This window comes from Pipistrellus hanaki (assembly GCF_964339955.1).
Source record: "Pipistrellus hanaki genome assembly, chromosome: 4".
NCBI lineage: Eukaryota > Metazoa > Chordata > Mammalia > Chiroptera > Vespertilionidae > Pipistrellus > Pipistrellus hanaki.
Window position 1 is genome coordinate 48,562,459 of NC_140506.1, and position 23,886 is coordinate 48,586,344.

Below are 23,886 nucleotides of genomic sequence, written 5' to 3' on the forward strand. Positions count from 1 at the left end.
GACTGAAATGCCAACTTAGGACTCCAAGTTTTGTTGAATCTTCTAAATATTAGTCCAAGTGATATTATTTTGCTTGATTTTTACTTTTCTTCTCATTTCTAGGAAGCACAAAGTTCTTTTTGGAGGAAGAAAAGCACTCTTCTTTTTTCTTTTAATTGGTGCAAACCTGTTTGAAACAGGGAAGGACCAATCTTGGGGAAAAAAATTCAGCTTGATGTCTTTTTTCCTAGCCTACTTTTTGCCCAGAACCACTCCCGCATGCTCTGTTCCTAAGATAGTCTGAAGTTTCAAAATGCCAACAAAAAATTCTCTATTTAGGCTGTTTTGGATTGTTAATTATTGGTGGCAATGGATGAGTGTTCAGCACCTTGGAACTTTTGCAAAAGAAACTTAATAAGGATACATTTGCTGTAGTTGGAAAAGTATTTGATGAACAGCTGACCTTTCAAATGTTTACATGAGTTGAATCTCTGAACTGCTAATGTTAGGAAGGTCCAAGTTCTAATTCAGACTCAGACACTGAATCCCTTTGTAGGGAAAGCCTTTAAATATCTCCAGTTTTTTTCTTTTTCTTTCTTTTTTTTTATAGGCTGACTTCAACCACCAATTAATTGGTTAATATTTGTGAATATTTTGAGAGGATGAAAGGCAGTGCCCTATTGTTCCCTCGCATGATTGTGGTTTGCCCCCCACCTGAAGTACGTGGGTAAGTCATGTGCCAAGTTTGCATTGTAAAAAGGAAATGGTTCTACAGGTCTTTAAACATGGGATGGAAAAATATGTTTCTTTCACTTGGAGCTTGTGAATAAAGCTCCCACTGTTCTGAGGGGAAAATGCAAAAGGAAGCCTAGTTGTCTGGATTAGGTCACTTATAAATACCTTTAAAAATATTTACATAGATCTCCACTGAGTAACCAATTCGCTGAGCACATTCTATAAAAATTTCTTCTCAAGTAATTTCTTTTGGAAATTAATGCATATATATATTTTTGTCTTTGGATGAAAGGGGCCACATGCTAACCTGACAAGCTCAGGGGAGGCCTGCAAGGCGGTCCTGCAAACTCAGAGACCTAAAGTATCCACAAGGGATGGTCTGAAATGAAACTTTAACTAAAAGCAGTTATGGTGGGCAGTTACGTCCTGGACTGGTATCTTCACTGACAAGGTCAACCTTTACCTTAACTGAGCCTATCTGTCTTTTTGCATCTATGATAACATATCCTTAAAGTGTCTGGGTAATTTGTAACTTCCCTTTTTCTGGGCCCCCTGGGGCACAACCAAATGTGGTGGGTGCCAGGACAGATGCTTCATTATCATGTTAATTGTTCCTGCACCCACCTAAGTATGTGTCCATCATTTTACTCCCCCCCCCCCCAATCCCTGCTTTGCTTTCTCCCCCCTCTCTAATCTATCACCAATGGCTATCATATAACCCCCCTATGTCCCTTCCTTGGATGGCAATGTATAAACACAGATGTAGCCAGGCATTCTCCGGAGGGAGCATTATCTCAATTCGTTGAGGTTCTGCTTCCCTGCATATGTTGACAGTTTGTCTCAAACAAACTCACAAAAATTCTTTACAGGTTTCAGTGTTGTTGTTTTTTATGTTAAGATGTCTATTGTGTCTTTCAAGAGCCCGAAGTTCATGGTGCTATTTTAACTTGAAGAAGCCAATGCATACATCTAAAAGAACTAGGTTGATGGGCTGAGGAATAAAGCTAGGGCTGAGGAATTCTGAAGGGCCTTTCTATTGTGGCTTCTCCCAACCCCCACCCTAGGTCCTCTTTCAGCAAATTTTTTTTCTTACGCTCAGAGTTCCTCTTTTAGTTGAGTTCCTGCATCCCTCAGCAAGTGCCCCAGGCAACATGGCTCTCTCACAGTAAGCAGTTCCGAAACTTCTGTTTCTGGACATTATGCAGGGAGCAGCAGCCAAGGTGTTAGGTGGCCGAAGGGCACGAGGCCGGAGTGGTGGGATTACAAGTTTATTTGGGCACCTGCACACCAGGTGGCTGAGCCAGGATAGCTCCAGCACCCAGAGAGAGGAGTCAGCAGCTTTTGGCATTCCCCCCCCCGACCTAGACTTCTTTATGCATACCTGGAGGGGAGAGAATGGAATATGGTCACAGCAAGTGAAAAGTGGTCTTCAGCAAAAGAAATGTCCATAGTGAAATGACCTGAAAAGCCAGTTCTCTGGGGAAGGGTATCAACTCAATTGCTCCACTAAACCTAACACAGGGCACTTCCATTTCTTTACTGGATAATGCCCTTTGGAAGTTGTTCTAAAAGCATAGGTCATTTTAGTTGCATTTAGAGTATGAAGGGAATTCTCAGGGAATTACATGTCTTAGTCATAGACCTCATCTCATTGCCAGAGGGAAAGATAGGGTTATAATGTTATGATTGGAAACAAGGAAAAAGAAAGCCAGACAGCTGGTCATCTCTGTTGCAGAGTAATCTGGAATGGAGAAGAGAGGCCACATTTAGGTGTTTAGTTGATCTATAGTGTTAAAAAATTTGAAAAAACACAAGAAACAAAAGCCAAAATCCACCACCACCAAAAGTTTTTAACTTAATACTAACAAACAAATAAATAAAAACCCAAACCAAATTTTCCAGCATTTAAAATTTTCAGGTTTCACATTAAAATCTAGAATCTCAGTTTCTTTTGGAAAGTTGGAAAATCTGGTGTCTCTGAATCTGCATTTTCATGTGGCAAAATTGACTAGATTGGAGCAGCAGTGGTTCCTTTAGAAGCTCTAAAAGCTTGTATTGCCAGCTTGTGCCCTGGAGAAATTATCTGTAAGGTTTATATACTTAGACTATATCATTTTAAATCATTCTTTTCACTCTCTCAAGATCATTTTTTAAAAAAATAGGAAATAGACATGGGAAAGCATGATAAGAGAATGAGTGGCTCTTTATCATGTTTTCCCATGTCAATTTCCTGTTCAAAGGACAGGAACTATCTAGAGAGAGTGAAAAGAATGATTTAAGATGATATATTTGGACTTTTATTTGGTTCTTTATGGTCAGAAATTCATAAGGTTATTCAAATAATTTGAATTTAAATACTATACTGATTCAAGTATACTTCCTTTGATTCTTCTGAGGACAGGTATATATATGTGTTATGTATCATGTAGGCTTAAAGAGAAAATTCAATGTTTTTCAAAATGATTTATTTAGACATTCAGGGCCTTTTAAGAAAAACTTTGTAAGTGTGACCACTTGACAGCAAACTAAACTAGTCTCCAATGTAGTCTGATAAGTACCAAGATTAGTATATTTATATCTAGAGTGAGGTAAAGTGATAATCGAATATACCAATACCTCTTTGCTGAAAAGTATGGGTCAATATCTTTTGTTTATAATTCTGCATTTATCAACTAGACATAAATTGCTTTTTAGACTAGGCTTCTTGGCATTCATTCTTTTTTCCTAATAGCATCCTGATTTCCTTCTGTGGTGTTATCTCTCTCCCATCTTATGTAGTCCTGGGGGTTTAGAAGGTGGCGGTGGTAAATCAGACTAACTTGGATTCTCACTAGAGAAGCTCTCTACTGCTGGGTATGGGCTAAGGATGGGCCTGTGACTCAAATTTGTAAAATTCAATTCTCCTGGTCATTTGAATTTTAAGTGGTGCAAATTTAGAAGTAATAGTTGAAACATATGCATTCCTGGAATTTTGGTCTGATGGTCAGGTAGTACCTGGCCTTGTTCCTATCCTGTTCCCAAATCTGGTTCTCTAGGTTCCTTGCTGATTTCATGAGATTCACCAATGTTCTGTTTATTTATTTACTAGAGGCCAGGTGCACTAAATTCATGCACTGCAGGGAGCATTGTCCTTCAACCTGGTCTGTGCCCTCACATCCTCTTTACATTTTCCCCTACCCAACATATGCCGATTATACCAAATGGCACTGTGACCAAAAGACAAATGTAATTCTAATCTAAATTTAGTCTATTCTTTCAGTTTGAATATTTCTTTTCTTACTTTTGCAATTAAGCATTCTAATTTTCTTTTCCCACTCCAAAATCATGTCCTTTATGTTGGCAGGGCTTTAAATAGTATTAATCATAATTTCTAATTATTAAGCTATTTCAATGATTGAATAGAATTTCTATGATTATAGGATACTGTTGAATAATGAAGTACTTTTAGAATCTCATTGGACAGTTTCAAATTTGTTAGAAAAAATTACAAAGACAAAAATATGAGTTTTGAGAAACTACTGTTTTTAGCTTCAAACACTAGCTTATGTTCTTATTAGAAGTAGAGAAAAGATTTTGCTGCAAACTTGGGATAATATTGCTTAAGTTACACTTCTTTATAAGAGGATGAGAACTTTTCTGAATTTCAGCCATTTTGAAATGCTGAGATACTTTCATTTTTTCTTTATAACTTAACTCTGAAACTAAGAATTTGTTTTTTGGATTGTGAATTCATAAACCTCAAGAGCATTTTTAATCTTTTTTATTTTTTTAAACAACAACAAATAACAAAAATAACACTGGTAATATTTAAGTTAGATAAATCCTAAATAGGGGCAGGTCCTCTTGTATTAGACCTGCTATTCAAGTAAAAATCCTGGGGCCTGTGGTGGTTCTGCTGCACCCATGTATGTGAGAAAACAAGTGAGGAACCTAGTTAAAGGGAGTGGAGTGGAGTTAACTCTCAGACTTCATGTGCCCTTTAAGAGGAACTGTCTTGGTCTCCAGTAGCCTCAGTGTCACTCAGCCACATTCCCACTGATTTTTATAGCCTGAAGTTATAAGGACTTTCTTCCCCCCCCCCCTCCTCAGCTCTAGAACCCTGGGCTGGGGGTCTGGTGTGGGTCTGGGACCCCTTGTGCCTCACATGGTGGGGGGGGGATTGCTCTTCCCTCCTGACTGAAAAACGGCACACGTGAATGTCTGACCAGCCTGTTCCATGCCTCTGCCTCTTTTACCAGTCTCAATGTGCTTTCTTCTTTACTTCTCTAATTGTAGGACTTCTATTCAGCCAGAATTCAGGCAGTTCTGAATGATGGTTATTTTGTATTTTAGTTGTAATTCTGATGTGGTTGTGGGAGGATTCAAGTACCGAGTTTACCTATGCCACCATATTGGTTCTAAGTGTAAGAGTGATTTAGTTTTTTGACTTATAGAAATGTTATCTCTTTGATATGTTCCATTTTCGTGGGAAATTCTTAGGACACACATATTAGGCTTATAAAAATATCTCCTTGAATTTGAACAAATTTATGAGAAACACTCATATCCATTATTTTTGCCTGTTTACACCAGCTCTCTATGAAATCAGAGGCATGGAAGCCTATAGGTTAGGAGATTGTTCATCATTTTTTGCTCTGATCTTTAGATCAGGGCTTGATTTGTTTTTACTAACAATGTGATGGGCTTAATAAGTACATTATTAACTTGAAATAAAAATAATTTCCTTCCTAGAGGCTTATTTATATTAAAATAATGATGGGGGGACATAAATTAAGTTTCTGACATCTTTACATTGTTGTCATGAGTTTTAGAGTTTTATTTTAAGAAGCTATTTTCCAAATTGAAGTTCAGCATGGTGGAAAAATCACCTCTGGCCTATCTGCTTGAGAATTGTTTACTTGGTGGATTAGTAAAATGGTTGTTTTTTTCCAAGGCTGGCTTCTCACTGGGGATTCCACAGAGTACAAAATCGTTTTAATAGAAAAGTCAACATATTGAAAATAACTTCTGAATTGTTAGACTAATGTACGTATTGTCCAACTTCACAGTGAGGAGACTTGAGAGATGATTTTGTGAATACTTATAATTGAAAATCTTACTTAAGGCTTGCAAACATATTAGACACAAAAAGGCCTGTCTTTTCTGATAATTTTCTGCTTAAAATTTTTCCTCCACTTGGCCTGTTTCATAGTCTTTTTATTTTCTTCTCAGTGTTCTGAGGCTTTAGGGTCTATTCAGTTGCCTCTTCTTTCTTCCATAAACAATGTTTCCAGTTGGTGCTGCCAGATAGGCAATATTTGTTTGTTTGATTGATTTTTTAGAATTTTAAATCTGGAAAAGTATTAAGTTTTCTCATCCAAATTTAATCATCCTGATCATTGAGATTGTTTGTTTGCTCAGATCAAACTTTCCCCATTTCTTAATTTTTTTTGGTAAAGATAGAGCTAATAAAACATCCAAAAACTTTTATTAAGGCAGTGAAATTGAACTTTAATCTTTTGTTTTTTTTCTCTAAATAAATAATCTAATCCCAAATATTTAAAGATGTTTAATTTTTAAAGATCTTTGTGTGTGTGTGTGTGTGTGTGTGTGTGTGTTTTTTAATGCCCTCTAATTTTCAATATCTTCAAACATATACCCAACTATATGGTTAGGTCAGATTTAACTAATTCATTAGAACTTTTAAATTCTTTTCACCTAATTGTGCAAACCCCTTAAGTACAGAGACCTGACTTTGTTTCATATTCCTGCATGGGAGTGGGGTGTGGGGAGAGAGGTTGTCCCTCAACCCAGTCTGCACCCTCTCCAATCTGGGATCCCTCAAAGGATGTCTGACTGCCCGTAGGCCCGATCCAGGTCAGACATTCACCTCACAATCCAGGATTGCTGGCTCCCAATTGCTCACCTGTCTGCCTTCCTGATTGTCCTTAACCGCTTCTGCCTGACAGCCTGATCAACCCCAAACCACTCTCCTGCCAGCCTGATTGCCCCTAACTGCTCCCCTGCCATCCCGTTTGCCCCCAACTTCCCTCCTCTGCAGGTCTGGTCACCCCTAACTGCCCTCCCCTGCAGGCCTAGTCACCCTAACTGCCTTCCCCTACAGGCCTGGGCACCCCTAACTGCTCTCCCCTGCAGGCCTGGGTTCCTCCCAACTGCCCTTCCCTGCAGGCCTAGTCACCCCCAACTTCCCTCCTCTGCCAGCCTGGTCCCCCTAACTGCCCTCCTCTGCAGGTTTGATCGTCCCCAACTGCCCTCCTTGCAGGCCTAGTCCCTCCCAACTTCCCTCTCCTGGTGGCCATCTTGTGTCCACATGGTGGCAGGATCTTTGACCAAATGGGGGCAACCATCTTGTGTATTGGAGTAATGGTCAAACTGCATATTAGTCTTTTATTATAGAGGCCTAGTGAATGGGTGGGGGCCACCTGGTTGGGTGTCCTTGATCAGGGTGTGGGTTCCCTTGGGGCGAGGGGCCTGTGGTGGTTTGCAAGCCGGCCATGCCCCCGACAACCCAAGTGGAGGCCCTGGTATCTGGGATTTATTTATTTTCTATAATTGAAACTTTTTAGCCTTGAGCAGAGGCCAGGGCTGGCTAGGGCAGGCAGGAAATTTGGCTTCCTCCATTACTGGGGGCAACCCAAGCCTCCTGTTTGCTCCAGCTCCGTGGCTGCTGCCGTATTTGTTGGGTTAATTTTCATACTCACTCCTGATTGGCTGGTGGGCATGGCTTGTGGGCATAGCAAAGGTATGGTCAATTTGCATGTTTCTCTTTTATTAGATAGGATAACATAGAAAGTACCTGGTACCTCATAGGAGAAGCATCATACATAATTACTTGCTTGATGAGCAAACTGATTGTAATCCATACCTGTATTTCATAATGATAACAATAAACACTTTCAGCATTGAGCTCATATAAATATTAAGCAAGTTAGAAAGAGTGGTAACAAACCATGCAAATTATTGTTTTAGAACTAAAAATTATGGCAGCCATTAATGCATAAACATGTATACTGAAGATAAGGTAAAATTATCTCAATCTCATTTTATTTTATATCCTATCACTTTCTTTTCTACATCCTTTGATGTTTAAATAAGACATCAGTTGACTTTAATGACTAGTCTTACATAGTTATCCTTCTCCCCCCCTTGATTAATTTTTTTAAATGACTATCCCCATTCTTAGCACAAAACCTCAGGATGGGGGCAAAGATGGGATAGTTTATGTGAATGTCAACTGCCCACATCTTACCAAATCAGGCTCTGATTCTGTGCACATTATTTTAAGTCTGTTATTTAACTAGGATAACTTTGCAGCCTTTAAGAGCAAAGTAATCATCAAATGTATTCTCCAAAGTTGATGATAGGTTTTTGCTTAACATTTCACATCTAAAGTGCCTTTAAATTCAAAGAATAAAATTTTGGGTTGCTAGTCCAGTGATTAAAACTCTATAAATGTCATATTTTATGGATAAATATAAATCATTGTAATTTATTTATAGTGACCTCAATGATTTCCTTCAGTGGTAGAGCATGCATTTAAAGGTTAGCTCTTTAAAGTTTAAAGCTAACTTAGATGATGATCTTACTTGATCAGTTGTGCGAATGAAGTTTTTATCTGATGTGAGGCTTTGTGGAAGAGCTTTGGAGTTAAGCTGCCTGCCTTTGAATCACTGACCCTGCCATTTGCAACCCAGGTGGAAAGTGCCAGAAAAAAGATTGGACATTTTTCTCTCTGTTTCTTTATTGGCAAAAAGAAAATAATAACAGTACTTTCCTCGTAAGGTTGTTATGAGCTGGAAGTAAGATTATTAGCTTGAAGTGGCCAGTTAGTATTCAATAAAATTCAGGTATTGTTGTTATTCTTTTTCTATGACATGCTGTGGAGAGGGAGGGAGGGAGGGAGGGAAAGAGAGAGAGAGAGAGAGAGAGAGAGAGAGAGAGAGAGAGAGAGAGAGAGAGAGAGAGAGAGAGAGAGAGAGAGCTGTATGACTGCAAGAATTACCTGACCCCCTGGACTATTTCAAAGTCTATTCCCTAGGACTTCTTCTCTCTAATTTGTTGTCCTTTTCATTTTCAGGTTTTAACATTACTTTCTAAGAGAAAACAGAATTTAACAAGCATGAGAGAAGATGTGAGAACTTCTACAGAGTTCTTAGTTATGATCTCTGGTAGGATTCTTGCCCCCTTAAAGAGATGTTCTCCATTCATTCAACCTATTTTAAGGCAAAAAGTGTAAGGTTTGAGGCACAGGAAACTGAAGTCGGAGACCAAGACATATTAAAGGAAGATTTATTTCCTAGTAATGAGCAGGACTCATTGCGGAGGTAAAGAAATCAGAATTAAAGGAGGTGGGGGAGGAAAAAGGAGGGACCCAACAGGGCTGACTCCCAGACAGAAAGAGAACAGCAACATGTGCAGGGGTGGGGAGCCTTTTGAGGGGAGGAACAGGAAATAGTTGAACCCAGGGCAGAACAGGAAGGGGTGGGCCACAGAGCACTTGGCACACACTGATTGGTGGTTCAATGTCTTAGGGATGTCTGGGTGGCAGATGCCAGTAATGTCATAACTCCACCCACCAGTTGTGGGGAGGGAGGATCTCACAAAAAGTGCCTGTTTTCTCCTTCCTTTATTTATGGATGAAGGAAGAGGATATATTGATGAAGAGGATATATTCATATCCTCTTCTACAATGACAAGTATAGAAGGTGGTAGGCTTGTTTGATGAGGTGACCTTTATCTATTGCAAATTTCTGCTTCATGCATGAATGATCCCTTTGGGAAATTCTTTGTAAACCCAGCACAAAGTCTATTATCAATTTCTCAAATTCAAAAAGTGCTTTTGTTTGCTTAGTATGGGATTTCTGACTTTATAAAAACCACTACAATATCAAGAACATCTGTGAAATTTATCTTTTGTAAGGATATTATTGAAGATGTTTTTCGTTCTATTTATTTTCTTCAAAGGCTCTTGGGAAAAAAAAATTTGTTTTGCTTTATTGTCAGCTAATTATTGATTAATTTTCCTAAGTAATTATTCTGTTTTAGTTTAGAAATTGTACTTTTTGTAACTGATGAAGCTCATCATTTCTGATATTTTGCTTTTTAAAATATGTTTTAATTGATTTTTTTAGAGACAGAGGAAGGGAGAGGGATAGAGATAGAAATATTGATGAGAGAGAGAAACATTATCAATTGGCTGCCTCCTGCATGCCCCCTACTGGGGATCAAGCCCACAATCCAGGCTTGTGCCCTGATCTGAAATCGAATCCAGTGACCTCTTGGTTTATGGGTCAACGCTCAACCACTTAGCAACACAGGTGAGGCTGACAATTTGCTTTTTGAAAGTTAACTTAATTTTTTTTCCTTTTGTGTGTGTGTGTGTGTTTACATTTTGATTTGATGACTTTGTATTTTAAATATCTTATTCTACCTTAAGATTTCCTGAAGCCATGGTAGTATATAAAAGCTATTTATAAATATTCAAATGATGGCATTCTAAACATCCTTGATTTCCTCTTAATAATTATAGTTATCATTTGTTGATCTCTACATGCTACACTTTGTAAATAATCTCTTAATTGCCACCGTAGAGAAAGTTTTTCTTTTTCTATAGCTGAAAAATGTAAAGTATAGAGAAGTAAAGATCATAACATTAGTAAATTAGGAAGTCATGTTTTGAGCTCCAATTATACCCAAAACTTAAACCATAGTTTCTAATTTCTTGAAAAAGGTGAGTCAACCTTCCATGTTTTGGAGACTTAGTAATTTATGTTTTTTTGTATATTAAAGCACTAAATATGTTTGCTATCAAAATCTTCATTGGCATTGGCATTTGAACAGCTCAATGTTCTGGGCCTTTAAAATATGTTGAAGTAACATAGCATTATAATCAAATGTCAAATTAGACATTATGGAGGGCATAATAAACGTTTTTATTTGCAATCACTTCCAAGATAATTTTACCTAAGCTGATTTAAAATTTGTAGAGAGTGGCCAGAGGAGATCATTAGGTGCATTACTACAAATTGTGATTTTTGTAAAGTTGTGAAATTCTCTAATTGCTCTTGTGAAGACCATTATTAAGGGATCAGTTTTACTGTTGCAGTTGGTTTAGAAGTGAATTGTAAGTTAATATAAAAATGAGCAAAAGTACTTGCCGGTTGCCACTTGCTGTGCTTGAAAGCTGGAGTGATTTATCTCAGCCACACCTCCTGGTTGTACTGGTGAATTGCAAAGGAAGGGAAGAAAGAACAGCCTGTTTTCTTGAGCTCTGGATTGAGAAGTCTAAACCCCTGTTTTCTTTATTTTTCAAGTACCCTTTATGGTCTTTATACAGAATATTAAGCGACAGGAAAAAAGTGTTTTTTTGTCTCTTCTTGTTTCCAATTTCTTACATTATTTTTCCCTTTTCCAAACAGTTTTGGAAAACATCCTCCTTCCAGGCATTTAAAAGCTTTTTTGGCATCCAATGCTGTGTTAACAGCAGCAGTTGGTGCAATTTACAATAATGTATTAAATGTAAATCTCATTTTTACATCATTTGCTTAAAGTAATGATAGATGTGTATTATGAATCAGTGCGTATCTAGTCCCGGCCGTTGAGCTGTAGGGAGGTAAGCAATTACGTGTTTATTTAAGGAGTACTAATGCGTTCCTACAACTTAATTTTTGTTGTGCTTTTGTCAGTTTTGAAACAGGCCCTGAGGAGTTTTTATGTCCTTGAGTTAGGTAATTTCTGTTCTGGGAAACAGACACCGAGCAATTAGATTAAATGAATTTAAGCACTTTTTAGAATTTTAAATTAACTTCTGACATAAACCTTTCTCATCTGAGTAACTTCTCAGCCTTGGGTTTTTTGTGGCATGCCTCATTCCCTTTGTGCGATTGAAACACTGTTTTTAGGATATGTGAGCATGTAACAGTTTATCTCAAAAGTTTTGGGAACCCCCTGAGGAGTACAGAGAAGCGTGATATTTTCTAAGCTTTTCTGGTCTCTGTCCTTGAATGGGGACATTTGTTTTGGTTTCAGCTGCACTGTGTTTGACTTTAGTCTAACTGGAGTTTCCTAGGCCCTGGCCTCTGCCCAGTTCTGTTTTCTTTAGCACACTCACCCTCAGCGGGTCTGACTTTTCTCTTTGAGACCTTAGTTCTCTAGAGACGTTCTGGCTTCTGGTTTATTTTTTATTGTTGTTCTAGGGTCTGTGCCTTTACCAAATTAAATCTTTCCCCCAATTTAACCTTGCTTTTTTTTTTTAAAAAAAAAATAGAAGGTGAAAGTGATACTGTCCTTCAATATTTCTTAATTTTCAGCTGAGGTTGGTGTGAGAGAAGTAAACCTTACTGAACATGACTTGATAATGGTTTTCTCAAATCTCCCAAGGGTGGTACTTAGGTAGTAACCTCCTGGATGCACTGGAAAGAAGTTAATTCATAGCCTTAGGACTCAATTCCCTTGCAGAACCCCAGTTTAGAAGGGTGGTAAGACTTGCTTTAAATGTATACCAAAAAAGGAACGGGCAGGATGGTAACACTTCCTGAGGGCCTACATTGCACCAGGCACTGTACAGGGAACTTTAACTGTAGTATCTCATTTAACGTAAGACTTGACTTGAAAAACTGTGGAAATAGTTAGGGCTATTGATAGAACTTTTATGAGACTCCTCCCCCACTCCCCCTTTTTAAGGTTTACAGGAAAATAGAGCTAAGTTGAGTAAGTTTGATTCCCCTTGCTGATGGAATGATAACACAAGGGCCCTGAGACCCCTGAGCTGCCTGATGGTAGGGATTGTCTGTAGCACCTGGAGTTTCTGTCCTATTACAGGTACACAATAATTTTTTTTGTCAAATATTTTTAGAAAAATGTAGTCTAGACAGGATAGATGACATATAGTTAGTCTTAATCTTTGCATGCTTTTATTTATAATTTGTGGAGATTTGAGATATATTGTAAGCCTGATTATGGTATTGCTGAGCCCTCAGATCTTCATCAAAGTGAGTCAAGATTCAGAGAAAGTTAGGTGTGAGTAGATTTGTTTTGTGAACCTGTGGATGAGAGAGGCAACTATCAACAAGAGCACATTCTTTTCTCCAGAAGCCTCTTATGAGAAGCTGGGTGTCCTGCTTCCTGGGCCTCTGGATGCTACTGCACCAGATCAGATGAAGCAGATACAACAGCATGCTCCCCATTGGGAACTGGCATGAATCACTGCTCTTATCAGGGAGAAATTGCTCATGGTAATATGAAGACCTTGATACAAGAACGACTGTCACTGGTACAGAAATGCATCAAATAAAAACTTGTACCATGTCTAGTCCCATTTGAAAACAATTAAGTTTAGAATGACAGCAGAGATGTTTTCCTACATTATTTGTACAGTGTGACTTCAGTGATAGGGACTCCAGTGAAATCACACAATCACTTAGGAAATGTAGTAAGGCTCTGAGGAATATAAAATCTATACAATTTCAAATACTGTGAATCTGTTTATAAAAAGTATTCATTATAATACTATTGTCTTGATTACTTTGGGTGTTTCCACCCCTCCCCACCCCCTCTGGAGTGTTGCATTGTAAGGCATACCTTAAATTAATTGTGCTTTGTTGAAATTAGTATGCCAACCCTGTGGCATTGCATACAGTGCCATTAGTTTTGTTAAGAATATATGCCGAAACCGGTTTGGCTCAGCGGTAGAGCATCGGTCTGCAGACTGAAAGGTCCCAGGTTCGATTCCGGTCAAGGGCATGTATGTTGGTTGCGGGCACATCCCCGGTAGAGGGTGTGCAAGAGGCAGCTGGTCGATGTTTCTCTCTCTTCGATGTTTCTAGCTCTCTCTCTCTCTCCCTTCCTCTCTGTAAAAAATCAATAAAATATATTTTTTTAAAAAGAATATATGTACCAAATAAGGAAGCCATCACATATTTTAAAAATGAAAGGGACAAAAAAGACAGTGATTGAAGGGCTGACAGCAGTGAGTGGAGGCTGGAGGTGAGAACACAAGAGGTAGAAACACAGGATGATAATGAGATCCTAAGTCTCTGGGAAAAATCCTTGGAAACAGTTCTCCCTAAGTACAGAGCAAAGGTTCAAGGATGTCCTATGTAGGTCTCAATAACTAGGGAGCCCTCAATGATACTGTATAACTTTAGTCAACATCTCCAGTTCTCCCAATATTGCACTACTTTCCCACTCTTCATTCCAACCCTCACCATCCGTCCAACTACGCAAGCCAAACCCTGGGAATCATTCTTGACTCTCCTTTTGCCCTTACCTCCCCTAGCCAACCCTATATTGTAGTTCTATTTCTAAAATAACTTTGAAAATGTTTACTTGTCTCATATTTCACTGCTACTCCTGGTTTCAGGACACCTTCAGTTCCTTCCTGAACAGCTGCAAGAGATTTCTAATCTCATTCTAACCACGCTTTTCCTACTCTTGCTTTGGCGCTCCATTCTTCCACAGCAGAGTGATACTTGAAAGCTAAATGAAATCAAGTCTCATGTTTAAAATCCGCCAGTGGGTTCCCATAACTCTGAGGATAGACTGCAAACGCCTACAGTGCTGTGGGGGAAGCTGGTCCCGCCCCCTGGACCATCCACTCTCAGTAGGCTATCTCCTGCCTTACAGTTTATTTTATTTTGACGAACTGAAAAATACATTTAACATTTCCTTGGAGGGAAAGCTTGAGCCCAAAACATGGTGATAATTTTTTTTTAATTATTATTATCTAGAGTAAACATGGCTTTAGTATTATTTCAGGTACTGAAGCTTTTTATTATAAAAGATTCAAACATCTATGAAAGAAGAGAGAATAAAATAAGACCATAAACCCAGTTTACCAACTATCAACTGGTTGGGCTTTTATTTTTGCTTCCTCTTGGACATGATTTTTTCTTCTTCTCATCCTGTCCCCATGTGCTCATCCTTCCATATCAGTTCAAATGTCCCTTTTTGTGGAAGTCTTCCCTTCTGTCCTATGGAATTGTCTCCATTTACAGCATTGCTTTCTTTCTGAGCACTTGTTAAGACCCATGACTTATTGATGTACTATTTCTCCTCTGTCAGGGGCAGGAATCTGTGGCCTTTTCACTGCCGTATTCCCATTGCCATTGTGTAGTGAGCTCTCCGTAAACGTTGGTTGAGTGAAAGAATTATTTATTCAGGCATCCTCCTGTGCCTTTGGGCACCACTGCCTTACCACCAATCTCTCTCTGTGGCTCAGAGAAATCCACGAGCCTTGCTATCCTGCATTTTGATCCTTAAGTAACTTCTGCTTCTCACAACAAAGAAATTTCCTACAAATCACCTCAGGCAAATAGGCCTCAGATAGAGTTAGAGAGCAATCCTCATTACCAGGCCAGATGAGGATTTAAAACATTGCAGCCTTATTTTCAGGAGCAAAACATGAGAAATTGGCTCAAACTGAGAACCATAAGTATAAGTTAGTTTCCATTTAAAGCAAACCAACACAAATTGCAGTTACAGTACAAGATGTACTGGAGGGGATTCCTCACTTCTCTCATGAAAAAGGGAATGTTATAGAAAAACTCCAGGGCCTCAGAGCCAAGACTAGAGCCTAAGATTCCTAACTCCTATTACAACACTTTTCTAGTTCTTCTGCCTCTTTCTCACATCCTTTTCTCTCAAAATCATTTCACTGAGGGAGATTTAAAATTTCTAGGGAAAAAAATATACTTTTCATCACTATGTTGAGGCACTTTTGACACGAATCAAAACTGTCCTTTGAATCAGAATAGACATGTTTGCAAATCTCTGTGTTCCTGTGTGAGATCTTTTGTAGTTAAGATGTAACTGTTATGTGACAGGCACGGTTACAAAAGAAAGCACTATAATTTTGCTGCCTCTGGGGCCTGATTTGCCTGCAATTTCTTAATATTTCTGAAGCTCTAATCTGCTTAAATGCATTTATGTTTCTATTTGATATGTAGATTCCTCTCTACCCCACTCCTTGTAGTATATTATCTTTGTTCCACTTTTCTAGAAAACTTAATATGAAGTCTAGTGGGTGTGCTTCAAGTTTGCTCATTAAACATTCGGTAGCTTCCTTATAACTGGGACATATTTTTCTATTTGCAAGATTGGTGCTAACCAGGTTGGCCATAAAACAATAGATTTTACTAATCTTTATTCTTTTAGTCCACAGAAACTCTAGATCTTCCTTTTTATGATTATAATCTTTCAAATTTGAGATTAGTTATTTGTTATTTCTCTATTAAAGACTTTTATAATTTTCTTTACTTATTTTACTTCTAAATGCCTTCCTCTATCCCTTTCTTTTTCCTCCCCTTCTTCCTTCAAAACACATTCATTCACACTGCTTTGTGTCAAACAGCATATGATTCTAACGATGGCCAGGTGTTTGGTATTAGACTGAGTAGCTTTAGATGCCATCTGTCATCTGCATTGCTGAATGAAGCTTTGACTATGTTGAGTGTAGAAGAAATTGAGCCATTCTCAAATATTCTGCTAACTTTCATTTCTAGCTTTTTCTTTTTAGGTTGGGTTTGTGCCTCTTTATTATATCCTGTGGCTCTTACTGACTAGACTTCTGGTTTCAAACCTTGTCCATGGTTGTTGTTATCACCTGAATTGAATTTATTGTTTTGGTTCTCCTGAGTATGATTTGGTACTTATGTACACTGGACTTCATTTTATTTTTTAAAATGCTGTTTCTATGAATTTTCACAGGCAATTTGAACCCTTTTGCCAGTTTCTAGGAAGTGAACAATTGCACTCACTTGGAGGCAAATACATATAGACTTACTGGATTCATTTTGTAGGTCACTGATAAAAATAAACAACTTGATGCTTTTTCTCTTAATGCAGAAACTAGGTTACTGTGGTCCCATGAAGAATATCTTCTCATTTTCTTGTTACAGTGTTGCTTCTATACAGTGATCAGGTGAGTCCTTGCTGGGGTTCTGGCATACATTTGTTCTGAACTCCCCACAGCTAACTGTAACATATGCCAATCATGTTTGAAGTGTTATATCATTTTTATTTTAATACTAGAGGCTTGGTGCATGAAATTTGTACATGGGTAGGTCCCTAGGCCCGGGGCCTTCCTTCGTTCTGTGCTGCCCCCGGTGGTCAGTACACATCATAGCAAGCTATCGAACTCCTGATCTTCCAATCAAACTCCCAAGGGACACTTTGCATATTAGCCTTTTATATATATAGATATGTGTATAGAAAGAATAATTAGAGATTAATCTATAGTTGCATTCTACTGTCTTGTGGTAACTGATTTTAACAGCCATGTGTGTAGTCTTCCAAAAATACTTAAACATAGAGGTACATACAGTGTTTTAAAAAATACTTTCACACTATACATATTATTCTATAATTTTCTTTTACCACTAAAATTATGTAACAGTATCTCTCCACATTAATAGATTACATTACAATAAAAAATACCTGCATAGTATTCTACAACATGGATATGCTATAACTTATTTAACCATAATTCTATTAATAGACATAAAGGTTGTTTCTAATTTTCCCCCACGTAAAATACTGTATAATAAAACTACAATGTTACAATGATAACTTTTATGTTTATATCTATTCATTTTGGTGCTTTTATTGCTGATTTTCTGAAGTAGAAATCCCTAAATTAGGTCGAGGTGTTTATGTGTTTCTATTACAATAGTTGTTTCCATATTACTTTTCAAAATCTTGCAGCAATTCACACTTCCATCAGCAATGTAAGAGAGTGTCCATTTTTTCTGCATCCTTCCAAACACCAGATGTTCTTATTCTTTTAAACATAGACAGGCCAAACTGATGGGTATCATGTTTTAATTCTATTTCCTTTTGGCCACTGATAAGGTCAATGACTTTTTTAAAGTTTGTTTGTTTATGTTTTATGGTCATTTGGATTTCCTGTCCTGTTCATAGTCTTTGCTCATTCTTTTTGTGAGTTGTTTTCTTCTTTACAATTTGTAGCTCTTTATATTTTAGAACTAGTAATCTTGGATTTGTATTTCTAAAAATGTTTAATTTTAGAACAGTTTTAGATTTACAGAACAACTGTGAAGCTAGAATAGAATTCCTGTTACCCTCATTCTCTATATGCTCAGTTTCCTATTATTAACATATTAACATTAGTACGTTATATTTATTATAATTAATGAACCAATATTACTACATTATTATTAAATAAAGCCTATGCTTTATTCAGAATCTCTCCTCTCACCCCATGACCTTTTTCTGTTCTAGAATATCACCCAGGAGATCACTTTATACTGAATCATCAAGTCTCATAGGCTCCTCTGTGCTGTGAAAAGTTTCTCAGACTTTCCTAGTTTGCGATGATCTTGACAATCTTCAGTAGTATTTTCAAGTACTTTGTAGAATGCCCTTTGGGACTTGTCTGTTTCTCATGATTAGACTAGGATTATTGGTATTTGGGAGAAAAACCACAGAGATAAGGTGCCATTTTCATTGCATGTTATCAAAGATACATTCCATTAACATGACTTGCCATTGTTGGTGATCACCTTAAGCATTTGGCTGAGGCAGTGTTTCTCCACTGTAAAGTTACTGTATTTTTCCATGTATAAGATGCCCCCACTTTTCCAATCCAAAATTAAGAAATCAATATTTTGAACATAAACAGAACACATTTTTATTTAGTCATTACTGCAGGTAATGCTTGCATACCAGTACTATGATATTATGCAGCATATCACTTTATTCAGCCTCTGTTGCATCACTACTCTATTCTTCAATGCTATTAGTTCCAGACATATCAATTTCTTCAACTTCTATTGTATCACTGCTGTCTTCTGAGTCACTGTTTATATATGTGAGATCATCCTCAGTTCCATCCATGGCATTGCTGATTCCACATTTCTTTTTTTTAAATTTAATAAATCTTTATTGCTCAGATTATTATAATTGTTTCTCCTCCCCCCACTCCTCATAGCTCCCTTCCACCCTGCTCCCACCCCACCCTCTGCCCTTACTCCTCCCCACCCCCATTGTCCTCATCCATAGGTGTACGATTTTAATCCAGTCTCTTCCTGCATCCCGCACATTCCTTTCCCCCGATAGTTATCAATCCACTCCCTTTCTTTGCCCCTGATTCTATTATATTCACCAGTTTGTTTTTTCCTCAGATTTTTAATTCACTTGATTTTTAAATTCACTTGTTGATATATATGTACCCACCTGTAAGTCCACCAGGAATAACTGCTAGGTGTGTTTGCAAATATGATGCAACCTTTTTGGTTTTTCTGTTAAATGTGTAGAGCTGGCTTATTTAACAGCCCCCCAGGTCTTCTGGACCAAACCTCTGCAAACCAAATGGCCATAATATCTTCATTCATCCATCCCTTCTCTTGAACTTCCACAATAATGCCAGGTGGGATAGTCTCTTTAGGATTTGTTTTTCTCTTCAAAAATAAGCATAGGAGGCAGTTTAATACCATCTGCACAGCATGAAAGCACAGCAGTTATAGTTTGTCTTTTCATGGCCACTTGTTTGATTGCCACTGTTATGATTTCTTTCACATCACCAGTTCTTTTGGAAGGCACATCAAAATTGAGAGGCATCTCAACCATGTTTGCAATCTGACTTGGTTCAAAAATCATATTTTTTCCAAAGTTGTATGACATAGAAATGAAACTGTTGGATTTTATCCTCATAAATTGGTGGCCACGTCAGCATTTTCTGAGCTAACTTTGTGATCTCATGGCCAAGCCTTTTCTCATTATGAAACTGAAGCACCATTTTGCCTTTCCTGTAAAATCAACAATATTCATTTTTCTTGCAAACATTATTGCCTGACATTGAATAAGCTTGGTTGACACACATAAGCCACTCTGTCGCTGCTCCATAATCCAAGTGTTAAGCCTCTCCTCCAAGTTTGCCCATTTTGCTGGTTTTCCTCTTAAGGTCTTCTTCTTTTTTGGCATGTTAAGCAGTTGTTCTTTCTGTTTTCTCCATTGTCTGATCATACACGCAGTGGGAGGAGGTCCAAATTGTCTCTCTGCCTCTATTTCCATGCTCTTTTGCACAGCTGATTACTTTCAGTTTGAATTTTGCAGAGTAAGACAATTGCTTACCAGTAATTATCTTTTTATTTTTTGACATTTTTATGGGATAAGAATGCTCCAGTCCCTGTTGCATCTGTGCACTATCCACCTCCACCTCCAATTATGGCATCAGCTGACGGCAGTAACAATAAGGCTTGTGATTGGAGGAAGCCTGTTTGACAAGGTATGGGCAGCTACACACCTGCATGACTCCCTCTTCGGCTGACTTCCGTGTATAAGATGCCCCACCATTTTCAGTCTAATGATTTTAGGGGAAAAAATAGCATCTTATACATGGAAAAATATGGTACTCTTCCCTCACCACCCCTCTTTCCATACTTACTGTATCTTTGGAAAATAGTTACTATGTACAGCCCAAACACTTATGTGGTGGGGAGTTATGCTCCACCTCTTTTGAGGGTGCAGTATCTACATAAATTATTTGTAATCCTTCTGCAAAGGAGATTTGTCTCTTTCACACCCTTGATTTCTTTATTCATACTCCCATTGTTTATTTTTTAATTGTTATTTGTTTTATTTTGTTTTTAGCACTTCCTTACTGGTACTATATGATGCTCTAGGCTCATCTTGTATTTTTCCTGCCTCAGTCCTAGGATTAGCCACTTTTCCAGGGGACCCTTGTTTATTCTAATGAACAAAAGTATTAGAAAAGATAAACTGGTTTATTTTACTGGACAATGATATTAGAATAGTATGCTATTGCTACAGGAGCAGCTCACAGAGCAAGGAAACGTATGTGTATATACATATATAAATAAATTTGTATATTACACGAAACACCAATTCATACTGATGTCTCCAACTCTAATTCATTACCACATGAATCATTCCAGTCTCCTCCTCTGATTTATTTGTCACTTCCCACTCTAACAGTGAGAAACCTGGCTCCCCCAAACTGCCATTCATTTTCTTAATTGCACTATTATGTATAGTGGTATTAGAATTGTCAACTTCGTGTACTCTCAGGGAAGACAAGTTTATCAGCCAGGGTTTAGTACTTATGCCAGGATTGTTTTTGCTCTTAGTCTTATAGATTATACTAATTTCCACTAATTTAAGTCCACATCCTTTATCCCTTCTCCCCTTCTGTGAGGTTGTTTCAGACATTTGTTATATAGTTAGATTTTTTTTTTTTCCACATTCTGCATTCCATCCTGAGATTCCCCTGACCTCCTAAGTTATATTTTTAAAATTTGCATACATCACGGTTCACTCTGTGTGCTGCAAACAACTATGGGGTTTTGACAAATACATGTTGTCATGTATCCGCCATTACAGTAACATATAGAATAGTTTCAACACCCCAAAATATTTCTGGTGTTTTACTTATTCAATCTCCATAACCACTAATATTTTATCATCTCACTAGTTTTTCATCTTCCAGATTGAGATATAATTAGATTCATAGAGTAACTAGCCCTTTCATACTGATTTCTAATACTTAGCAGTATATATTTAATATTCACACATGTTTTGTTCATAGTTTTATAGATACATTTAAAAATCATTGAATAATATTATATGGCTGTATCAGAGCTTACTTATTCATTCACTTAACGGAGATTTTTTGAATTGCTTCCATCTTTCAATGATTAGGAATACAGATCCTATAATTAGCATTCCTCTGAAGGTTTTGGGTGGATATAAGTTTTCTGCTAGGCAAATTGCACCTAAAAGTGCAATTATTGGATCATATGATAAAACTAGGCTTAGCTGAGCTTTGTGAGAAGCTGCCAAAATGCCTTCCAAAGTAACGGTAACCATCAGCAATGAGTGAGAATCCTGTTGCTTACAGTCTTGTCAGCATTTATTACGGTCAATTTTTTAAAATGTTAACAGTGGCTTTATTCATAACTGCCCAAACAAGAAAGCAACCAAGATGTCCTTCAATTGACGAAAAGATACATAAAATGGGGTACATCTATGTACCCCTAGGCAATGGAATGTTATTCAGAGAGAAAAAGAAATAAGCTATCGAGCCATGCAGGGACACATGGGGAATTTTAAATTCATATTACTAACTAAAAGAAGCTACCTAAGAAATTTACCTATCATATGATTCCAACTACTGGACATGCTAGAGAAAAAACTAAAAAGATCTGTATGTTGAAAAGGGGTAAGGGTAGGGAGTCAGAAGAACCCAGGTGTTTCCTATATCAGGATTCCCTTTGACAGCCCTCGAGATCCCGCGAGATCCCACGAGATCTCGTGAGATCTCACTTACTGCGAGGAATGGTCGTGGCAGTGCATTTCTGTCCTGATGCCAAAGTTTTCTGAGAGATCTTTCATGCTCTGCACACGCATTTGGGATTTAACATATCAATAGGTATATAGAGATATCTCATTTTTAAAATTTGCAATTCCCTAATGACAAAGGATGTTGAACATAATTTTACATATTTATTTGCCATCTCTGGTGAGGTGTCTGTTGAAATATTTCTTCCATTTTTTTTTTTTTTTTTTAGTTAAACTGTTTTCTTATTTTTGATTTTTAAGGGTTCTTTGAATGTTTTGGATATTAGTCCTTTATCAGACATATATTTTGCAAATATTTTCTTGCAGTCTGTCCTTGTTTTTTCATTCTCTTAGCGTATTTTACAGAGTAGAAGTTTTTAATTTTAATAAAGTCCAACTTACCAAGTTCTTCTATGAGTTGTGCCTTTGATGTAAATAAAATTCATCACTACACCCAGACACATATTCTTCTGTGTTTTCATCTAGAAATTTTGTAGTTTTGCATTGTACATTTAGGTCTATGATCCATTTTGACTTAGCTATTATGAAAGTTGTAAGGTCTGTTGCACTCAGGGTGTTTTAATAAAAAAAAAAATATGGGCATCTAATTGTTCCAGTACTGTTTTTGAAAAGACGTTTTTGCCCCCATTGAATTGCCTTAGCACCTTCATCAAAGATTAGGTAATTTTATTTGTGTGGACCTATTTCTGCACTCTCTAGTCCTTTGTTTGATATTTTGCCAATACCACACTATCTTGATTTACTGTAGCTTTATAGTAAGGCTTAAAATTGGGTAGTGTGCCTCTTCCAACTTTGTTATTTTTTAGTATTGTGTTGGTAATTCTAGGTCTTTTGTCTTTCCATATATACTTAAGAATTTGTTTTTTCAATATCTATCAAATAGCTTGCTAGGCGTTTGATTGGGATTGCATTAAAGCCACAGGCTAATTTGGGAAGAATTGACACCCTAACAATGCTGAGTGTTTCAAAATCATGAACACTGATTATTTCTCCATTTACTTAGATTTAATTTTTTTTCTATCACATTTTTTAGTTTGACACATATAGATTATGTTCATATGTAGAAGTATTTTATTTTTCAAATATCTTTTCATTTATTGCAGTGAGAGTAAGGGAGAGGGAGAGATAGAAACATCAATGATGTAAAAATCATTGATCAGCTGCCTCCTGCACACCCTCTACGGGAGATTGAACCCACAACCCTGGGCTTGTGCCCTGACCAGGAATCAAACCATGACCTCCTGGTTCATGGGTTGATACTCAACCACTGAGCCACACCAGCTGGGCCATAAGTATTTTATTGTAAATGCCATTATTTAACAAAAAATCAAATTCCATTATTGTCGCATCGGAAAGCAATCGGTTTTTCTATATTAACCTGATATGCTGTGATCTTACTATACTCCCTTACCTGTCTGAGCCTCAGTTTCCTCCTCTGAAAAAGTTGGTGTATTGAAACTTCCTCAAAGGGTATTTTAACATATTTATATGTGCTCAACAAATGGTCACTATTATCTTTATCTTTTATTGAGAAATTTCCTGTATTTTTTCTTGAAAGCATTTACTAGTAGATTATACTATCTAGCTATGTAACATCTGAGGAGCAAAAGTAACCAGAATATAGTTCCATTATGCAACTGTTTCTTCTGTGAGCAGAGAAATATCTTGGTTATATTCTAGGTTTAGCCATATTATATCATTGTTATAAATAAGTAATTTCCTTCTAATTTTTAGCTTTGATATTAACAATAGAAATGCTATTAAATTTTTGTTGCAGAAAAACTTGATGGAGTTAAACTTTCACAGACATGAATAAAATGCCATGACTATAAACTG

At 37.4% G+C, this 23,886-nt stretch overlaps 1 long non-coding RNA gene across 3 annotated transcripts in view; it reads left to right on the plus strand.

Annotated features, from left to right (window-relative positions):
- The first annotated feature begins 593 nt into the window (after positions 1 to 593).
- The window catches only part of LOC311621664, a 164,326-nt gene continuing 141,033 nt past the window's right edge, over positions 594 to 23,886 (plus strand). For all 3 annotated transcript variants that reach the window (XR_014794858.1, XR_014794859.1, XR_014794860.1), the window contains exon 1: positions 594 to 706. This is a non-coding gene — a long non-coding RNA (uncharacterized lncRNA). The remainder of the gene's footprint in view (positions 707 to 23,886) is intronic.